A 13,526-nucleotide genomic window follows, 5' to 3' on the forward strand; every position below is an offset into this window, starting at 1 on the left:
TCTGCAATATAGACGACATCATGAGTTTTGTGGCATGGAATGAAATGTGCCATTCTCAAGAAACTATCAACTACCACAAATATTGAGTCATTACCCCTTTGTGTCCTCGAAAATCCAGGAACAAAATCCATACTTATGTCCTCCCATGGCTTTGATGGAACAAGCAATGGCTGATATAGTCTAGTATTGTGACTAAGTCTATTGGCCGCTTGACAAACCTTACAACTCTATACAAACTTCTTCACATCCTATGAAATTTGAGGCCAAAAATAATGTTCTCTAAGAATGGTAATGGTATTATCTCGATCAAAATGTCCTGCCATCCCTCTACTTTATTTCTCCTTAATCAAATTTTCCCTCATGGAACTCCTTGGAATGCACAATTGACTACCTTTAAACAATATACCATCCTAAATCAAATAGTTTAGCCACTTGGTTCTGTCTATAGCAATAGGTTCTTTACAAGCTTTCCATGCTTCAACAAAATCAAGATCCTCAGGGTATAGATTCTTGAGTTCATCAAACCCAACTAATCCAACTTGCATTACTATAAGCAACAACTGCCTCCTACTTAATGCATCTGCAACCCTATTAGACTTTCCACTTCCATGCTTCAACACAAATGTATAGCTCTGCAAGAACTCTACCCACTTCATATGCCTCTGGTTCAATTTACCTTGGCTATTTAGGTACTATAATGCCTAGTGATAAATATATAAAACAAATTCCTTTGGCAATAAATAATGCCTCCATTTCTTTAAGGCTTGAACTATTGCATAGAACTCTTGATCATAAACATAATACTTCTTCTTCGTATCATTCAATTTTTCACTAAAATATGCAATAGGCTTACCTTCTTGGCTCAATACAACCCTAATAGCATTTCCACTAGCATCACAATCCACCTACAACACTTTACTAAAATTAGGAAGTGCCAACACAGGTTGTTCTGTCACCTTCTTTTTGAGAAAATTCAATACTTCTCCCAACTACCATAGTCTATTTGAACTCTTTCCTATCCCCTCTTATTGTGTCAGTTAGGGGTGCACATATGCTACTGAAATTCTTAATGAACTTCCTATAAAAACTAACCAGGCCATGAAATGATCTCACCTTAGTAGCAGACCTTGCAGTAGGCCATTCCAAGATGGCTTTTACCTCCTTTGGATCCATTTTGAGACCTTTAGGTGATACAACAAACCCCAAGCAGACTAACTCTTTTTTTTGCAAAGCTACACTTCTTTAGATTAATTAACAGTTTCTCTTGCCTCAACCTTTCAAGGACACTACAAATATGTAATAAATGTTCTTCCAAAGTCTTGCTGAAAATTAAAATATCATCCAAATAAACAATAAAATTTTTTCCCAAGAACTTCTTAAGTACCTCATTCATAAGCCACATGAAGGTGCTTGGGGCATTTGCCAATCTAAAGGGCATGACTAGCCACTCATAAAGACCCTTCTTGGTCTTGAAGGCAGTTTTCCACTCATCTCCTTCTTGTATCCATATCTAGTGATAGTCACTCTTGAGATCTATCTTTGTAAAGTACTGAGCTCCACTCAAGTAGTCCATAAGATCATCCATTCTTTGCAAAGGAAATCGATACTTGATGGTTATCCTATTTATAGCTCAAGAGTCTGTACATATTCTCCACTTTCCATCTTTCTTTGGTGCTAGTACTATAGGTATTGCACATGGACTCAAGCCCTCTCGAATCAAACCCTTCCACAATAGCTCCTGAACCTATCTATTTAGCTCCTCAATTTCAATAGGAGTCATCCTATGAGAAGCCTTGTTAGGCAAACTAGCTCTAGGGATTAAATCTATTTGATGAATGATTTGCCTTACTAGTGGAAATGCTTCTGGAACATTATTAGAGATGATATCTCCAAACTTACTTAATAAATATGAAACTTCAAGTGGTATTTCACTACTACCTTCGTTATCTTTTCTAGGAATCAAAGCATAACACATACACTAATGTTTCATGCCATGCAAAAACTTTTTACAATCAACAAGATAGATCCTAGCACTGCTACATAACTTTTTGCCTTCCTTTGTAATGGGCTTTAGTTTGTGGTGAACTCCATCCTTTGTCAGAGAGTATACATTTGCATGACATTCATATACTACATGCCTATCAAACTGCCACGGTCTTCCCAACAATAGATGGCAGACACCCATTGGAATAATATCACAGAGAACTTCATCATGGTGACTCCCAATTTTGAACTTCACTAAACATTGTTCACTTACCAAGACCTTATAATCATCCTTCACCCAAGCAATCCCATAGGGCTAGGGGTGTTTCTCCCTCTTGAGCTTCAGCTTAGAGACCATCTTCTCTGACACCAAGTTGTCAATGCTACCACCATCAATGATCACATTGCAACATTTATCCTCAAACTTGCACCTTGTAGGAAATAGACTCCTCCTTTGTCCTGGTTCAATCTAACCACTTAGTAGGACCCTTTCATTTACTAAAGTCTCTCCTCTTTTTGCATCCTCTAAATGTGATGACTGTGCATCCTCATCCACATGAGCAATCCTAGCTTGGCCCTCAACTCTCCTATTTATCCTTCCTTGTCATTGAGGACATTCAAAGGCATGATGACCTTGTTCATTGCAATGAAAATAGGTACCACAGAAACCTCCTCTTCTTGAACCTTGTCCACATCCTCTACCTCTTCCTCTCTGATCTCAAAAGTTATGATCATGGGAGTGGTTGAAATCCTCGTTCCTCTAGTTCCTGCTAGTACCGACATCTTCATTTTTCTTTTGGGTCTCATTTCGACCTCTAGATGACCTACCACTGCCCCTTCCTCCTTGACTGTACCCTCTTTATCTCCCTTCAAACCTTTTATTTAGCTTCTCTTCAACTCGCAGGGCAAACTGGTATGCCTCTTCAACACTAGTCATTCTTACCAAACTTAATTCCTCCTGGATGTTAGGTCGCAACCCACTAATATAACGAGCAACCTTCTCCTTATTTGCTTCTACATGCCCTTCTCTAATCAAAAGTTGATAAAACTCCTTCGTATATTCCTGGACTGATTTCTTTGCTTGCTTTAACCCATGCATCTTATTAAACAAATCAAGCTCATAGTCAACAAGAATGAACTACTTCTTTAATTTGTCCACCATGCGATCCCACCTTGTGATCTTCTACTTTCCTCTTCTATTTCTTTCCAATTGAACCTCTTGCCACCAAATTTTGGCATGGCCTTTCAGTTTGGCCTATGCAAACTTAACCCTATCTAGATCCCTAATATCCTCATACTCAAAGTACTCCTCCAGTTCATTGATCTAGTTGATCAACTCATCCAATTTTAGATTTCTTTAAAATACACCCACATCAGTTGTAGGTCTTTTTCCAAACTTAGTAATGGCCCTAAAAAGCCTCTCCTCTACCTGATTTAGAACTTCCCTTTCAACATCCCCTTCCGATCCAATTTTTTCTTCTTCATTGTCATCCTCACTTTTGTCAGCTACAACAACATTTGTTCCTCTTCAGAGCTCCTCCTAAAATGCTTGAACTTGACTTTGGAGGGGTCTAACCTCCTCAGGATTAATAGCTCCAACCCTTCTACCTCACTTTCTTTGTGAAGGAATCTTCGTAACTCAAACCCACAACCACACAGTCTTGGTGCAAACTACCTCACAGTCGGTGCTCTGTCTACACACTCAAGAAAACTTACTTTGATACCACTTGATGGAGACACAACTCAAGTACAAAAAAGACACAATAGGAAAGGGAAAAATTTATTAACTATCAAAATATGAAAATAAACTCAGTGTGGAGAGAATAGACTCCAAAACATGCCCTATGGGCTTACAATAGTATAAATCTGGAGATAATTTCTTCTTCCAGTACCTTCTATCAAACTCCACTCTGAACTGCCTTTTACAATGCTAGAAATGTTATTAAATAGACCCCAAAGGGTTAAAGATTAGGAATACATTCTAGAAAGTGCTAGTTGGCATCCACCGCCAAAATGGAAGGCTCCAAAAGTTACTTTAGAAGTTGGTGCAAAATTAGAAGAATCCAAAAATGGTAGCCAAACTTTCGGGAGGCATAACTTTTGAACCGTGGCTCCGATTGATGAACCGTTTACATTTTCGGAAAGATCTCAGAGTGCTCTATAACCATATGGATGAGCTTAGCTCCTATCCCTTTTTTCAAGCCTGTACAAGGTCATTTAGTACCTTGAACCTGACTTTGAAGCATTCTTAGAAGGTCTCTAGAAATTGAAAAATTGTGATAACTTTCAAAATGTGTCGCCTTTTGACCTAATTCTTTTTCTAGAATGTTCTAAATTACAATTTTAATCACCCCTCCAAGTTACACCTTCTAACTCACCATAATTATGGCTCAATTGAATAGTCCTATTTTTTTGGCATTTACATGTATCCCAAGTTGCTTAGAAATTCTAACCCAAAACACTAATAGTGGAACTGTGAGAGTTGGAACCTTTACTTAACCCAAATGGGTATCCAGAAATGAAAACACATGAAACATAAACTATGTCTAGGTATATTTTTTTGGGTGACACAAGATTGCCCTTATACCTCTAGATGCTCCTACATCAGTTTAATGTAGCAAAAGAAAACCTAATGGAGAAGAATAGAGCTCAAGCAGAAGAAATTAGAACTCTCAAGCTTGAACAAGAATCACAAGCTATGATGCTTTGTGAAGTAACTGAATAGAAGAAAAGAGCTATTGAAGATAAGGCTATGCTAGAAGATGGCAAGAGAAACCTTGCCAATAGGTTGGAAGAAAAGTCAATTGAGCTTGCAAGAATTTCTAACATGCAGCTAGACACCCTATGTCAGATGATGAATGCACATCATGAACTGAATGTCAAGGACATTGAGATCTCCACCTTGAAGATGCAAAATAAGCAACTACAAAATGACTTGAAGAGAGAGAAGGAGATTATAGAGAGCTTCAAAAAACCTAATAAAGCCATCAAGTACTTTGAATAGCTATTGAAATCACCAAGAGCTAGCAATAATACTTCAGGACTAGGGTACACTTGCATTGAAAAAGGAGAATCATCCAAGAATACATAAGAAAGAAGTGGCAAAGGTAAGAATACTAAACCTACTTTTCATTCTTGTGGTAAAAAAGGACATACCTCTAATGTGTGTAGGAGTAAGAATTCCCATCAGTATGACAAACCTAAGAATATGGTTCACTATCACAAGTGCAACAAGCAAGGACATCAAGCACATGACTGTAGGACTAGAACCATCAAAATACCAAGATTTGAAGGTCACTACTACAATTGCAAGAAGTATGGACATAGATCTTTTGAATGCAAATCAAAGCCTATGTGGAAACCTAATCAACCAGTAAGGGAAAATAATCATGGATATCACTACAATTGGAACTACAACACCAGGCATAATTTTTACTACTGTTAGGAATATGGATACATTCCTAAAAATTGCATAAGGACACATTTTAGTAGAAACTATAGTAGATGGTTGAGCCAAACCACATGTTTTAGTTGTTTGAAGACTACTCATATTAGCAGAAATTGCTCAACAATGATAAATGCACCTAACTCAAAGTTCAACAAAGGAAAAGAGAAAGTAGATGTTGAACACATCAGAGAAGAAATAAATAAGACATGAAAGAAGAAAGATGGAGGCAACACATCTAATGAAGGGATCACTTCACCTAAAAGGTCAAGTGGTCACACTTCATCCAACTAAGTAAAAGAAGGAATGTGGGATTGATATACAAAGCTTTATCATACATCAGTTCCATGAGAAGTAAGTATTGTAAAGGAGAGATCAGCATGATTAAAGATGCAAAGTTAAAGTTTCAATTTTTTACAAGCATTGTTGAGTTGCCTTCAAATGTTGAGTAAAGATCTAGTACATGTCAAGTTATTTGCCTAAATTAGTAGAAGCAGAGTGATTAGTTGTAGTTGAGTTAGTAGCGGAAGTCGAGCAAAGGGAATTTTAGTTGAAGTCGAGTAAGTGAGACTCTAGTGTATGCCGAGTAATTGGAAATCAATGGAAGTTGAGTAATGTAGAAAAGCTTAAGGAGCTAAGTGGATAGTTGTAAATGCACCAAGCATTAAATTCTATAAATAAGGGTATATGATCACATTTTGAATCATTTTTCTTCATCACAAATGAAGAGAAAACATGAAGAAGAGAGCTGAATGATTTCCAAGCATTTGAGTAGATTTCTACATAGAGTTAGCATAGTTTCATTGATTTCAAGGTATTTATACTAGTGATGAGCTATGCAATCTCAAATTTCTTTTTGTTTAAACCCTCAATAGAAGAAATGGCCTCCAATTCTAAGAAACCTTAGGAGAAAGAGCTATTTGAAGTCCAATTAGTATTGAATGAAGTTAAGCAACTTGATTTTCAGCATATCCCTAAAGTTGCCTACAAAAATGACCCAATTGAAGCCCTATCCATAATTCCTCCTAAGGTAGTAATGGTGCAAGATGTTATAACTACAAGATAGGAGCAATAGGAGATATGGAAATTAGAGAAGCTTATGATAGATTATGTGAGAATGGAGTTTTGAAAGAACAATATCAAATCATTGAGAGAAAGGGCTTAACCCATGCCCTAGAATTTCCCACTATTTTCAAAACTAAATGGATCATAATTGTGCTAATTAGGATTCATGATGTAATTTTATGGTTAGAAGATGGCCTAGTCAAGATATTAAAAGGATTGTTCACAAGGTAACAGGGTGTCCAACCCTAGATAGACCCAAAACCCTAAGGAGTGACCCCAAAGAAGCCATGAGCCAAATGGAACAAGAGAGGCATGACCATAAATACCATTCAAGACCCTCTTGTTGATTTTGTTGTTAGAGTCATTTTCCACAAGTTTTAACAATCTAATAGACTTAACAGTGTACCATGCATTGCAGTAGATGTTGGCTACAAACTTGTCAAAAAGGATCATACCTATGACCTAGTAGAATTGCAACTACAAAAAATCAATGAAAATCATGGAGCTATAAGAAGAACTAAGGGAGCACAATGTAAATTTGGTGCAATTTTGATTTGTATATTTTTCTATGTAAAAAAGGAATTTCCATCTTTTGGAAAAGTTAGCTGGAAAACCATTACATCCATTGTAGCCTAGGTTAATGAATATATTTAAAAATGGGGACAAATTTTGAGCCAGTTATGACAAGTTATTTTGAAGATTTTAAGAAATTCATGAAGCAAAGACTGAGGATACTTGTTTCATTAATTGAGCAGCATGTAAATGATATTTGTTTTCTTGTAGATATTGATTATACTTACATTCAAGTAGCCATACCAAGAGTACGATGGCTTAGAGCTCTTGGATATGAAATAAACATTGATGAAGCATCTACAACCATAACATTATTGCTAGCAGAGGAAGTGGATAAGAGTGCACCACATTTTGGCACATATGATGTGGTGAGATCAAAGGTAGATATGTAGTTGAAAACTACTTCCACATTAAAGAAAAAGGATGAATTGGTGAAAAAGGTCAAGGCCAAATTTGGAGAAGGTACGATAGAGGCAGAAGAGGCAGAAGAAGATGAAGAGGCAGATGATGATGAAGAGGAATAGGGGCAAGGGCCACTAGCATTAACCCAAGGCATGGGTGAGGATGCTGAAGAAGAAGAAGGTGTTGAGTAGGAAGCACCTAAGGTAGAGCCCAAAAAGAGGAAAGCACAAAAGCATCCAGCTACAAAGCCTAAAGGCAAGAAGAAAATAGCTAAGCCAAGCCTAGCCAAACCTACCACTAGGGCAGATATAAGGGCAACAAAAAAAGTAGCCAAGGAATAGGAGAAAAAAGAGCTATAGAACAAGGAGGGTTAGTAGAGAAAAAGAGAAGAAAATATGTGGCACCCCCAAAATCGGATGAGGAGAGGACATAATCTGATAATGAGCAATTTAGAGTTGTAAGACACACCACTAAATCTAACTTAGAAAAAATTAATGATAATATTAGGGATAATGCAGATTTGATAAGACTAAAAGATATTGATTTTAATAAGCTAAGTAGAGAGGAATAGAACATAGTGGAAGAATAAATCTACACTATGATGCCCAAGTTCAAGACTACTCGACTTGAACTTGATAATATGCCTAAGGAGTTATACTCCATTGTTGTTCAAATAAATGGAATTATTGCCTAAACATGGAGAAAGAAATAAGCGAGTCAACTTTGGCTTGTGTAATGCCTGACCTCACTAAAGGTCAAATAAGCAAGGCAAGCAAGAAACATGGGCAAAAATTTGCACCCAAATATAGAACCTTTAGCATACTACAAAATAAAATTGAAGATGTTGTGAAGAAGTACACTCTTATGTGGAAAGTGATTAATGGCCTTCAAATATTAAAGGAAGGACAAGAAGATCCCTTTGAGGGAATAAATAATGATGAAGAGTAAGAGGAAAATGAAAAGGAGGAAGAAGGAGAGAAAGAAAAGGAAGAGGTAACAATGGAGAAGGAAACACAGAAAGGTGATGAGGAAATAGCTGAAAAGTAGCAATAGAAATAGAGTGTCCAAGACACACAATTGCCACCACCTAGACCTCCACATGTAGCACCTACATCTATAGAAACTATAAGTGTGAAGGATGCTCCTAATACTTCTGGTCTGAACATCAACCCATTAACTATAGAAGATCTCAAAAAGATCCTTCACCAGACTACTCTACAAGCACAATTGTGCACTAATCCAGTTCTGGTGAGTGTAGAGGAACTACAAAAGGTAGAAATTGAGATTACCAAGGAGAAGGTGAATACACAAGAACCAAATTCACAAAATCCTACAACTACAATTGGACAACCACAAGAGCAACCAGCACAAGATGCATCTACTAAGGTTGATTCCATAGTTATAAAGACTTCAACTACTAAGGAGCAAAAAAAGGAGAAAATAGGACAGAAAGATACCTCTGATCCTACAACACAGAGTCAAGGTGCACCTCCTCTGATTGCTATAATTGATCAAGGTAGAATTGAAGAAGACAAGGAAGAGGAGAAGACCCCTAAGGAGAGAGAACAAGAGGCAATAATAACATTAGTAAATTCTTCTACTACAGGGACTCCTACTAAGTAGCCAAGCACTAATGCAGTACCACTACAAATATCAACACCAGGCTCAAACTCTACCAAGGTAGCAAGGGTACTTCATTATGGAGACCTTGCACTTGATGAGGAAATAGTCATACCAAGTTATGACTACAAAATAATGAACATATCATAGATTAATGAAGTGCAAGAGGCACTAGAGAAGAAGGAAAAGTAGGAGATACTTAGAAATGAGTATAGGTAGAGGCAAGCATTGATAGAAATCAAAGACATCTTTCTTGATGCATTTAGCTTGCTAGTACCTGTTGTGACAAAGCCCATCTTGGAGCAACTATCCAACATAGTGGACTAGGTACAAAATGAAGACCTTGATACCAATGTCATATTACTTGAATGGTCTGAGAAGAAATTTCAAATAAAGGTAAACAAGAAAATATTTGGTGAAATAGCACTGTATCAAGTTGAATTAGCTAAAAAGGTAGAGAAAATGAAAGTAGTACTTGAGAATATATTCTCATTGTACTCCAAATTGTGTGATTCCTCATACTTCACACAAGAGACTAGCCAAAGCATATTGAACTTGGAGAGGAACCTTAAGGTATCAAGCACATGGCTACCAAAGGATCCAACTCAAAGTGAGAAGCATTTTTCCACAATGCTTCACACCCAAAAAGAAATAGCTGTAGTCACAATAGATGAGGCTAACATCAAGGACAAATTAATATAGGTCTAGTCTGTAATCACCACACATATGGAAGTATTGAATAAAGAAATGATCTATGCAGAGAAATTTTTGAAGAAAGATCCTAATCTTTCTACATTAGAAGGCCTAGTACACCTTGTAGTAGAGATAGCCATCCAACTGAAAGCACTAGAAATTACATTAGACAATTGGGATGCTTCTCTGAAAATTATTATGGAGGTAAATAAAACATTTTTGGCTAAATATTCAATTAATTCATAGGACCCTTTGACATAAGTGTCAAAAAGGGGGAGAAATACATTTGTGAGATGGAGATAATAAGATATGGTGGAGATATAATAAATTGGGGAACATAATAAAAGAAACCCAAAGAAGGAGAGATACACAAAGGGGGAGATAATCAAATTTTTAATTTTGAGGAGTGATAAGGAAATAAAGCCAAAATAATACAAAAAATGCAAGGAAGATGTGTGAAAGGGGGAGTACAAACAGAGTAGATATAGATAGAAATACAAGCAACTAAATTTTGGATATAGAAATGGCACATTAGTTTAGGGGGAGTTACAAGTTTCTGAGGTATATAGTCTTCTACAAAATTTTAAACAAGTTTTTTGAAGTTTTGTACATATGAGTTGATCAAGATGCACATTATACTCATAGAGATTAGATTCTTAATGTTTAGTTAAGTGTTTTTGACACTCATGTCAAAGGGACAAATTGTTAGTCTCAAATTGGTTTTGACAATTGAGTGTCAACACACGTAACCAATTTCCAATTTGATGTCGAGTATGATATAGATGCTGAGCTACAATATGTGTCGAGCCAAAGATTCAATAAGTGCCAAGAAAAGTATAGATACCGAGCAAGATAGAAATCTTATATGTGTCCAACATCAGCAATGAGTAAGTGCCGAGTAATACATAATCGACATATGAGTTTCTGCCTTCACAAACTTAGATGTAAACTATTTTTGAGCTGACTTAAGATGAATCTCGAAGGATCTAAAATATAAGATTGAATCTTTTACATTTCCTATGTAATTAGCATGTAGCCAATCAGAAAAATGGAGAAAGCATGCAACCAATAGGAAAAGTGTAAAGATTTGAGCGAGAAAAGAAGGATGAATATTGATCATAGATTCATACCTAACCCTAAGTCTTTGAAGCCTTTATAAGGAGGTTGATACCTCATAATTCAATGATGAGTGAGAGATATATGGAAGAATGCTAGCCTAGTTCAGAGGGATGTAAAGACTTAGAGGAAGAGTAACATTGTAGAATCAAGTTGATCAAGAACAAAGTATTAGCAATACAAGTAGAGAGTTATCAGATCAGGAAGGATTAGATCAAATTGAGCAGAACAAGGATCTGGAATCAGCAATTAAAGATTGTAAATCATCTGGTCAACACATTCTAATACTTTCTAGCCATTATATTAGGAATGAAAATCCTATGGAGATAGGTTGGTTTAACAACCATGTTGTAAACCTTTAACAAGGTGCTAAATCCTTTAACAAGGTAACATTCCAACTGAGTGTTTGTAAACCCTTTAACCAGGTCACTTTTAATAGGGTGTAAAGCCTTTAACAAGGCAGGCCTTTCATAGGGTAGACCATTGGAAGTGATCAAACTTTGTAACCTTAACTAGTTACATATTGCTATAGTGATAATTTGTGGGTGTCATCCCACCCCAGTTTTACCTTCTCATTTTGGAGGATTTCTAGGTGATCAAATCTTGTGTTATCTATTTTCATGCATGTCTTTACTTTCATGTTTATTAGAAATTTTAGATGCATGTGAATAATCTCATTTAAAAAATTTTGAGCCTAAATACTATTACTTCTGATTCACACCACCCCCCCCCACCAACTGCTCTCAGAAGTAAATATTCCTACTTGTAAATTCCAATAGTATGTGGGTGTTTAGTTTGCAAAGATATTATATATAGAGTTTATGTGTCTAAATTAGCAAGTGTAGGTGTCTTTTTTGTTTAGGGGATGACCTATTAGAGGTATCCTTCAGATGTTCTTGAAATAGTGGATTCTAAATCCAACTAAATTTTACTAAAAAGGAGAATTTGATGTAAGGTCAAGGATTAAGTGATGGAGATCACGGTGAACCCTCAGTAGTAGTGACAAGTGAAGGAAATTGTAAGGATCCTTCACTATACACAAACTATATCAAGAACTTGGTATGACCTCTACCTCAACTTATATGTCTGCCTCTACCTCTTCTAGGTCTATGTAAAGGAAACACATTTTCACTTCTATTTTTTATTGTCATAGATTAAAAGGTAACATAGGTTTACACTAACACCATGTTAGAGTGGGGTTGTCATTGTACCAAAAACATGATCTATCAATGCTTGTAAATATGAGGCATTTAAGACCTTGTCATGAATCCTAAGGGGGGATACTAAACAAATTTCTAACAATCTCCCCCTCATCATTTCTTGAGGGTCTAAGGATTCAAACTTGTGACCAAACTCTGATACCACTTTTTAGAGTGGGGTTGTTGTTGCACCAAAATATTGATCTGTCAATGCCCAATACATCCACTCAACTTAGTATATAGGAGGTGGTTAAGCCCTTTTCATGAATCCTAAGGGGAGTGATGAATAAATTTACAATAGACCACACTTAAAACTTTCTCGAAAAGTAGGTAAAAATGATAGTAAGAGTGATGTACAACAAGCTACGAATCATCATAGTAGTAGCTAGAAAAATGAAGATGTTTAACTATCATGAAAATAACACATGACATGATATAGAGAAAAGTAGATAAATGGGGCAACAGTCTACATCATAAATGGGTTAAGAGTATTTAACAAAAATGTCTTGTTTTAGATTCAAACTATTTGTAGACACAGTAGTCTACAAAGAGTTCCTAAATAGTTTCTAGAATGGAATGAGGACCTAAAAAATGATAGAAAAAGATTACTATTTTTTTTAATTTATAGAAGGATTCACACAAGAGAATGTTTTGTCAAGAAACATTTTAAAAGAATCATGTGATTAAATTTAGAGACTTGGAAATTCTATGGATCAATTTGACAATTTGGTCAAAATTTGATAGTGTATAGGAAAAAGATCATGCAATAGTAGGATAGTTTCTAGGAACCAATAAGGTGGTCACTAGTGAGTAAATCCTAGATCCTAACTCATAGGACATTTTTCAAAGGACTAGGTGAGGAAAGACTAGGATTCTTCACTTTTAATAGTTTTCAAATAGAGTTCAACAAGTTCTTAGATTTTGCAAGTTCATTTCCAAAATATGTTGAAAGCCACAGATGATTGGGATGACAAATGTAGTTACAAGCAATCCTTCCAAGGGAAAAACAACTTGGAAGGATATGGGATTCTTGACAAGATTTTGGACAAGTCAAGACAATATTGAATCGATAAACACACTTTATCTATAGAAATATAAATTGTATAGAAGAAACAACTTGTTCCCACATCTTAAAAATATACATGCACCATAGATAGTCGTGTCACCACCCTAAAGGGAGCCTATTCTTTTTCTCCTTCCAAGGACTAAATAATATATGTTCAAATTTTACCCTTGTAGTCGGGGCGTATTTCATATACCACCTCCAAGAATTCAGGTGTATACCTATGGTGGGTATCTTGAAGAGAGATTCTTCCCCCTTCTTACATAAAGATTATGCCCCATTTTGGAGGTCAATTAGGTGAGATTATAATATAAAAGGTATTTAATAGGCTTCCATTCATTATAACCCCATGTATTCTTGTAGGATA

This window comes from Cupressus sempervirens, chromosome 6 (assembly GCF_028749045.1).
Source record: "Cupressus sempervirens isolate cs-2001-9-10 chromosome 6, ASM2874904v1, whole genome shotgun sequence".
NCBI classification, from domain to species: domain Eukaryota; kingdom Viridiplantae; phylum Streptophyta; class Pinopsida; order Cupressales; family Cupressaceae; genus Cupressus; species Cupressus sempervirens.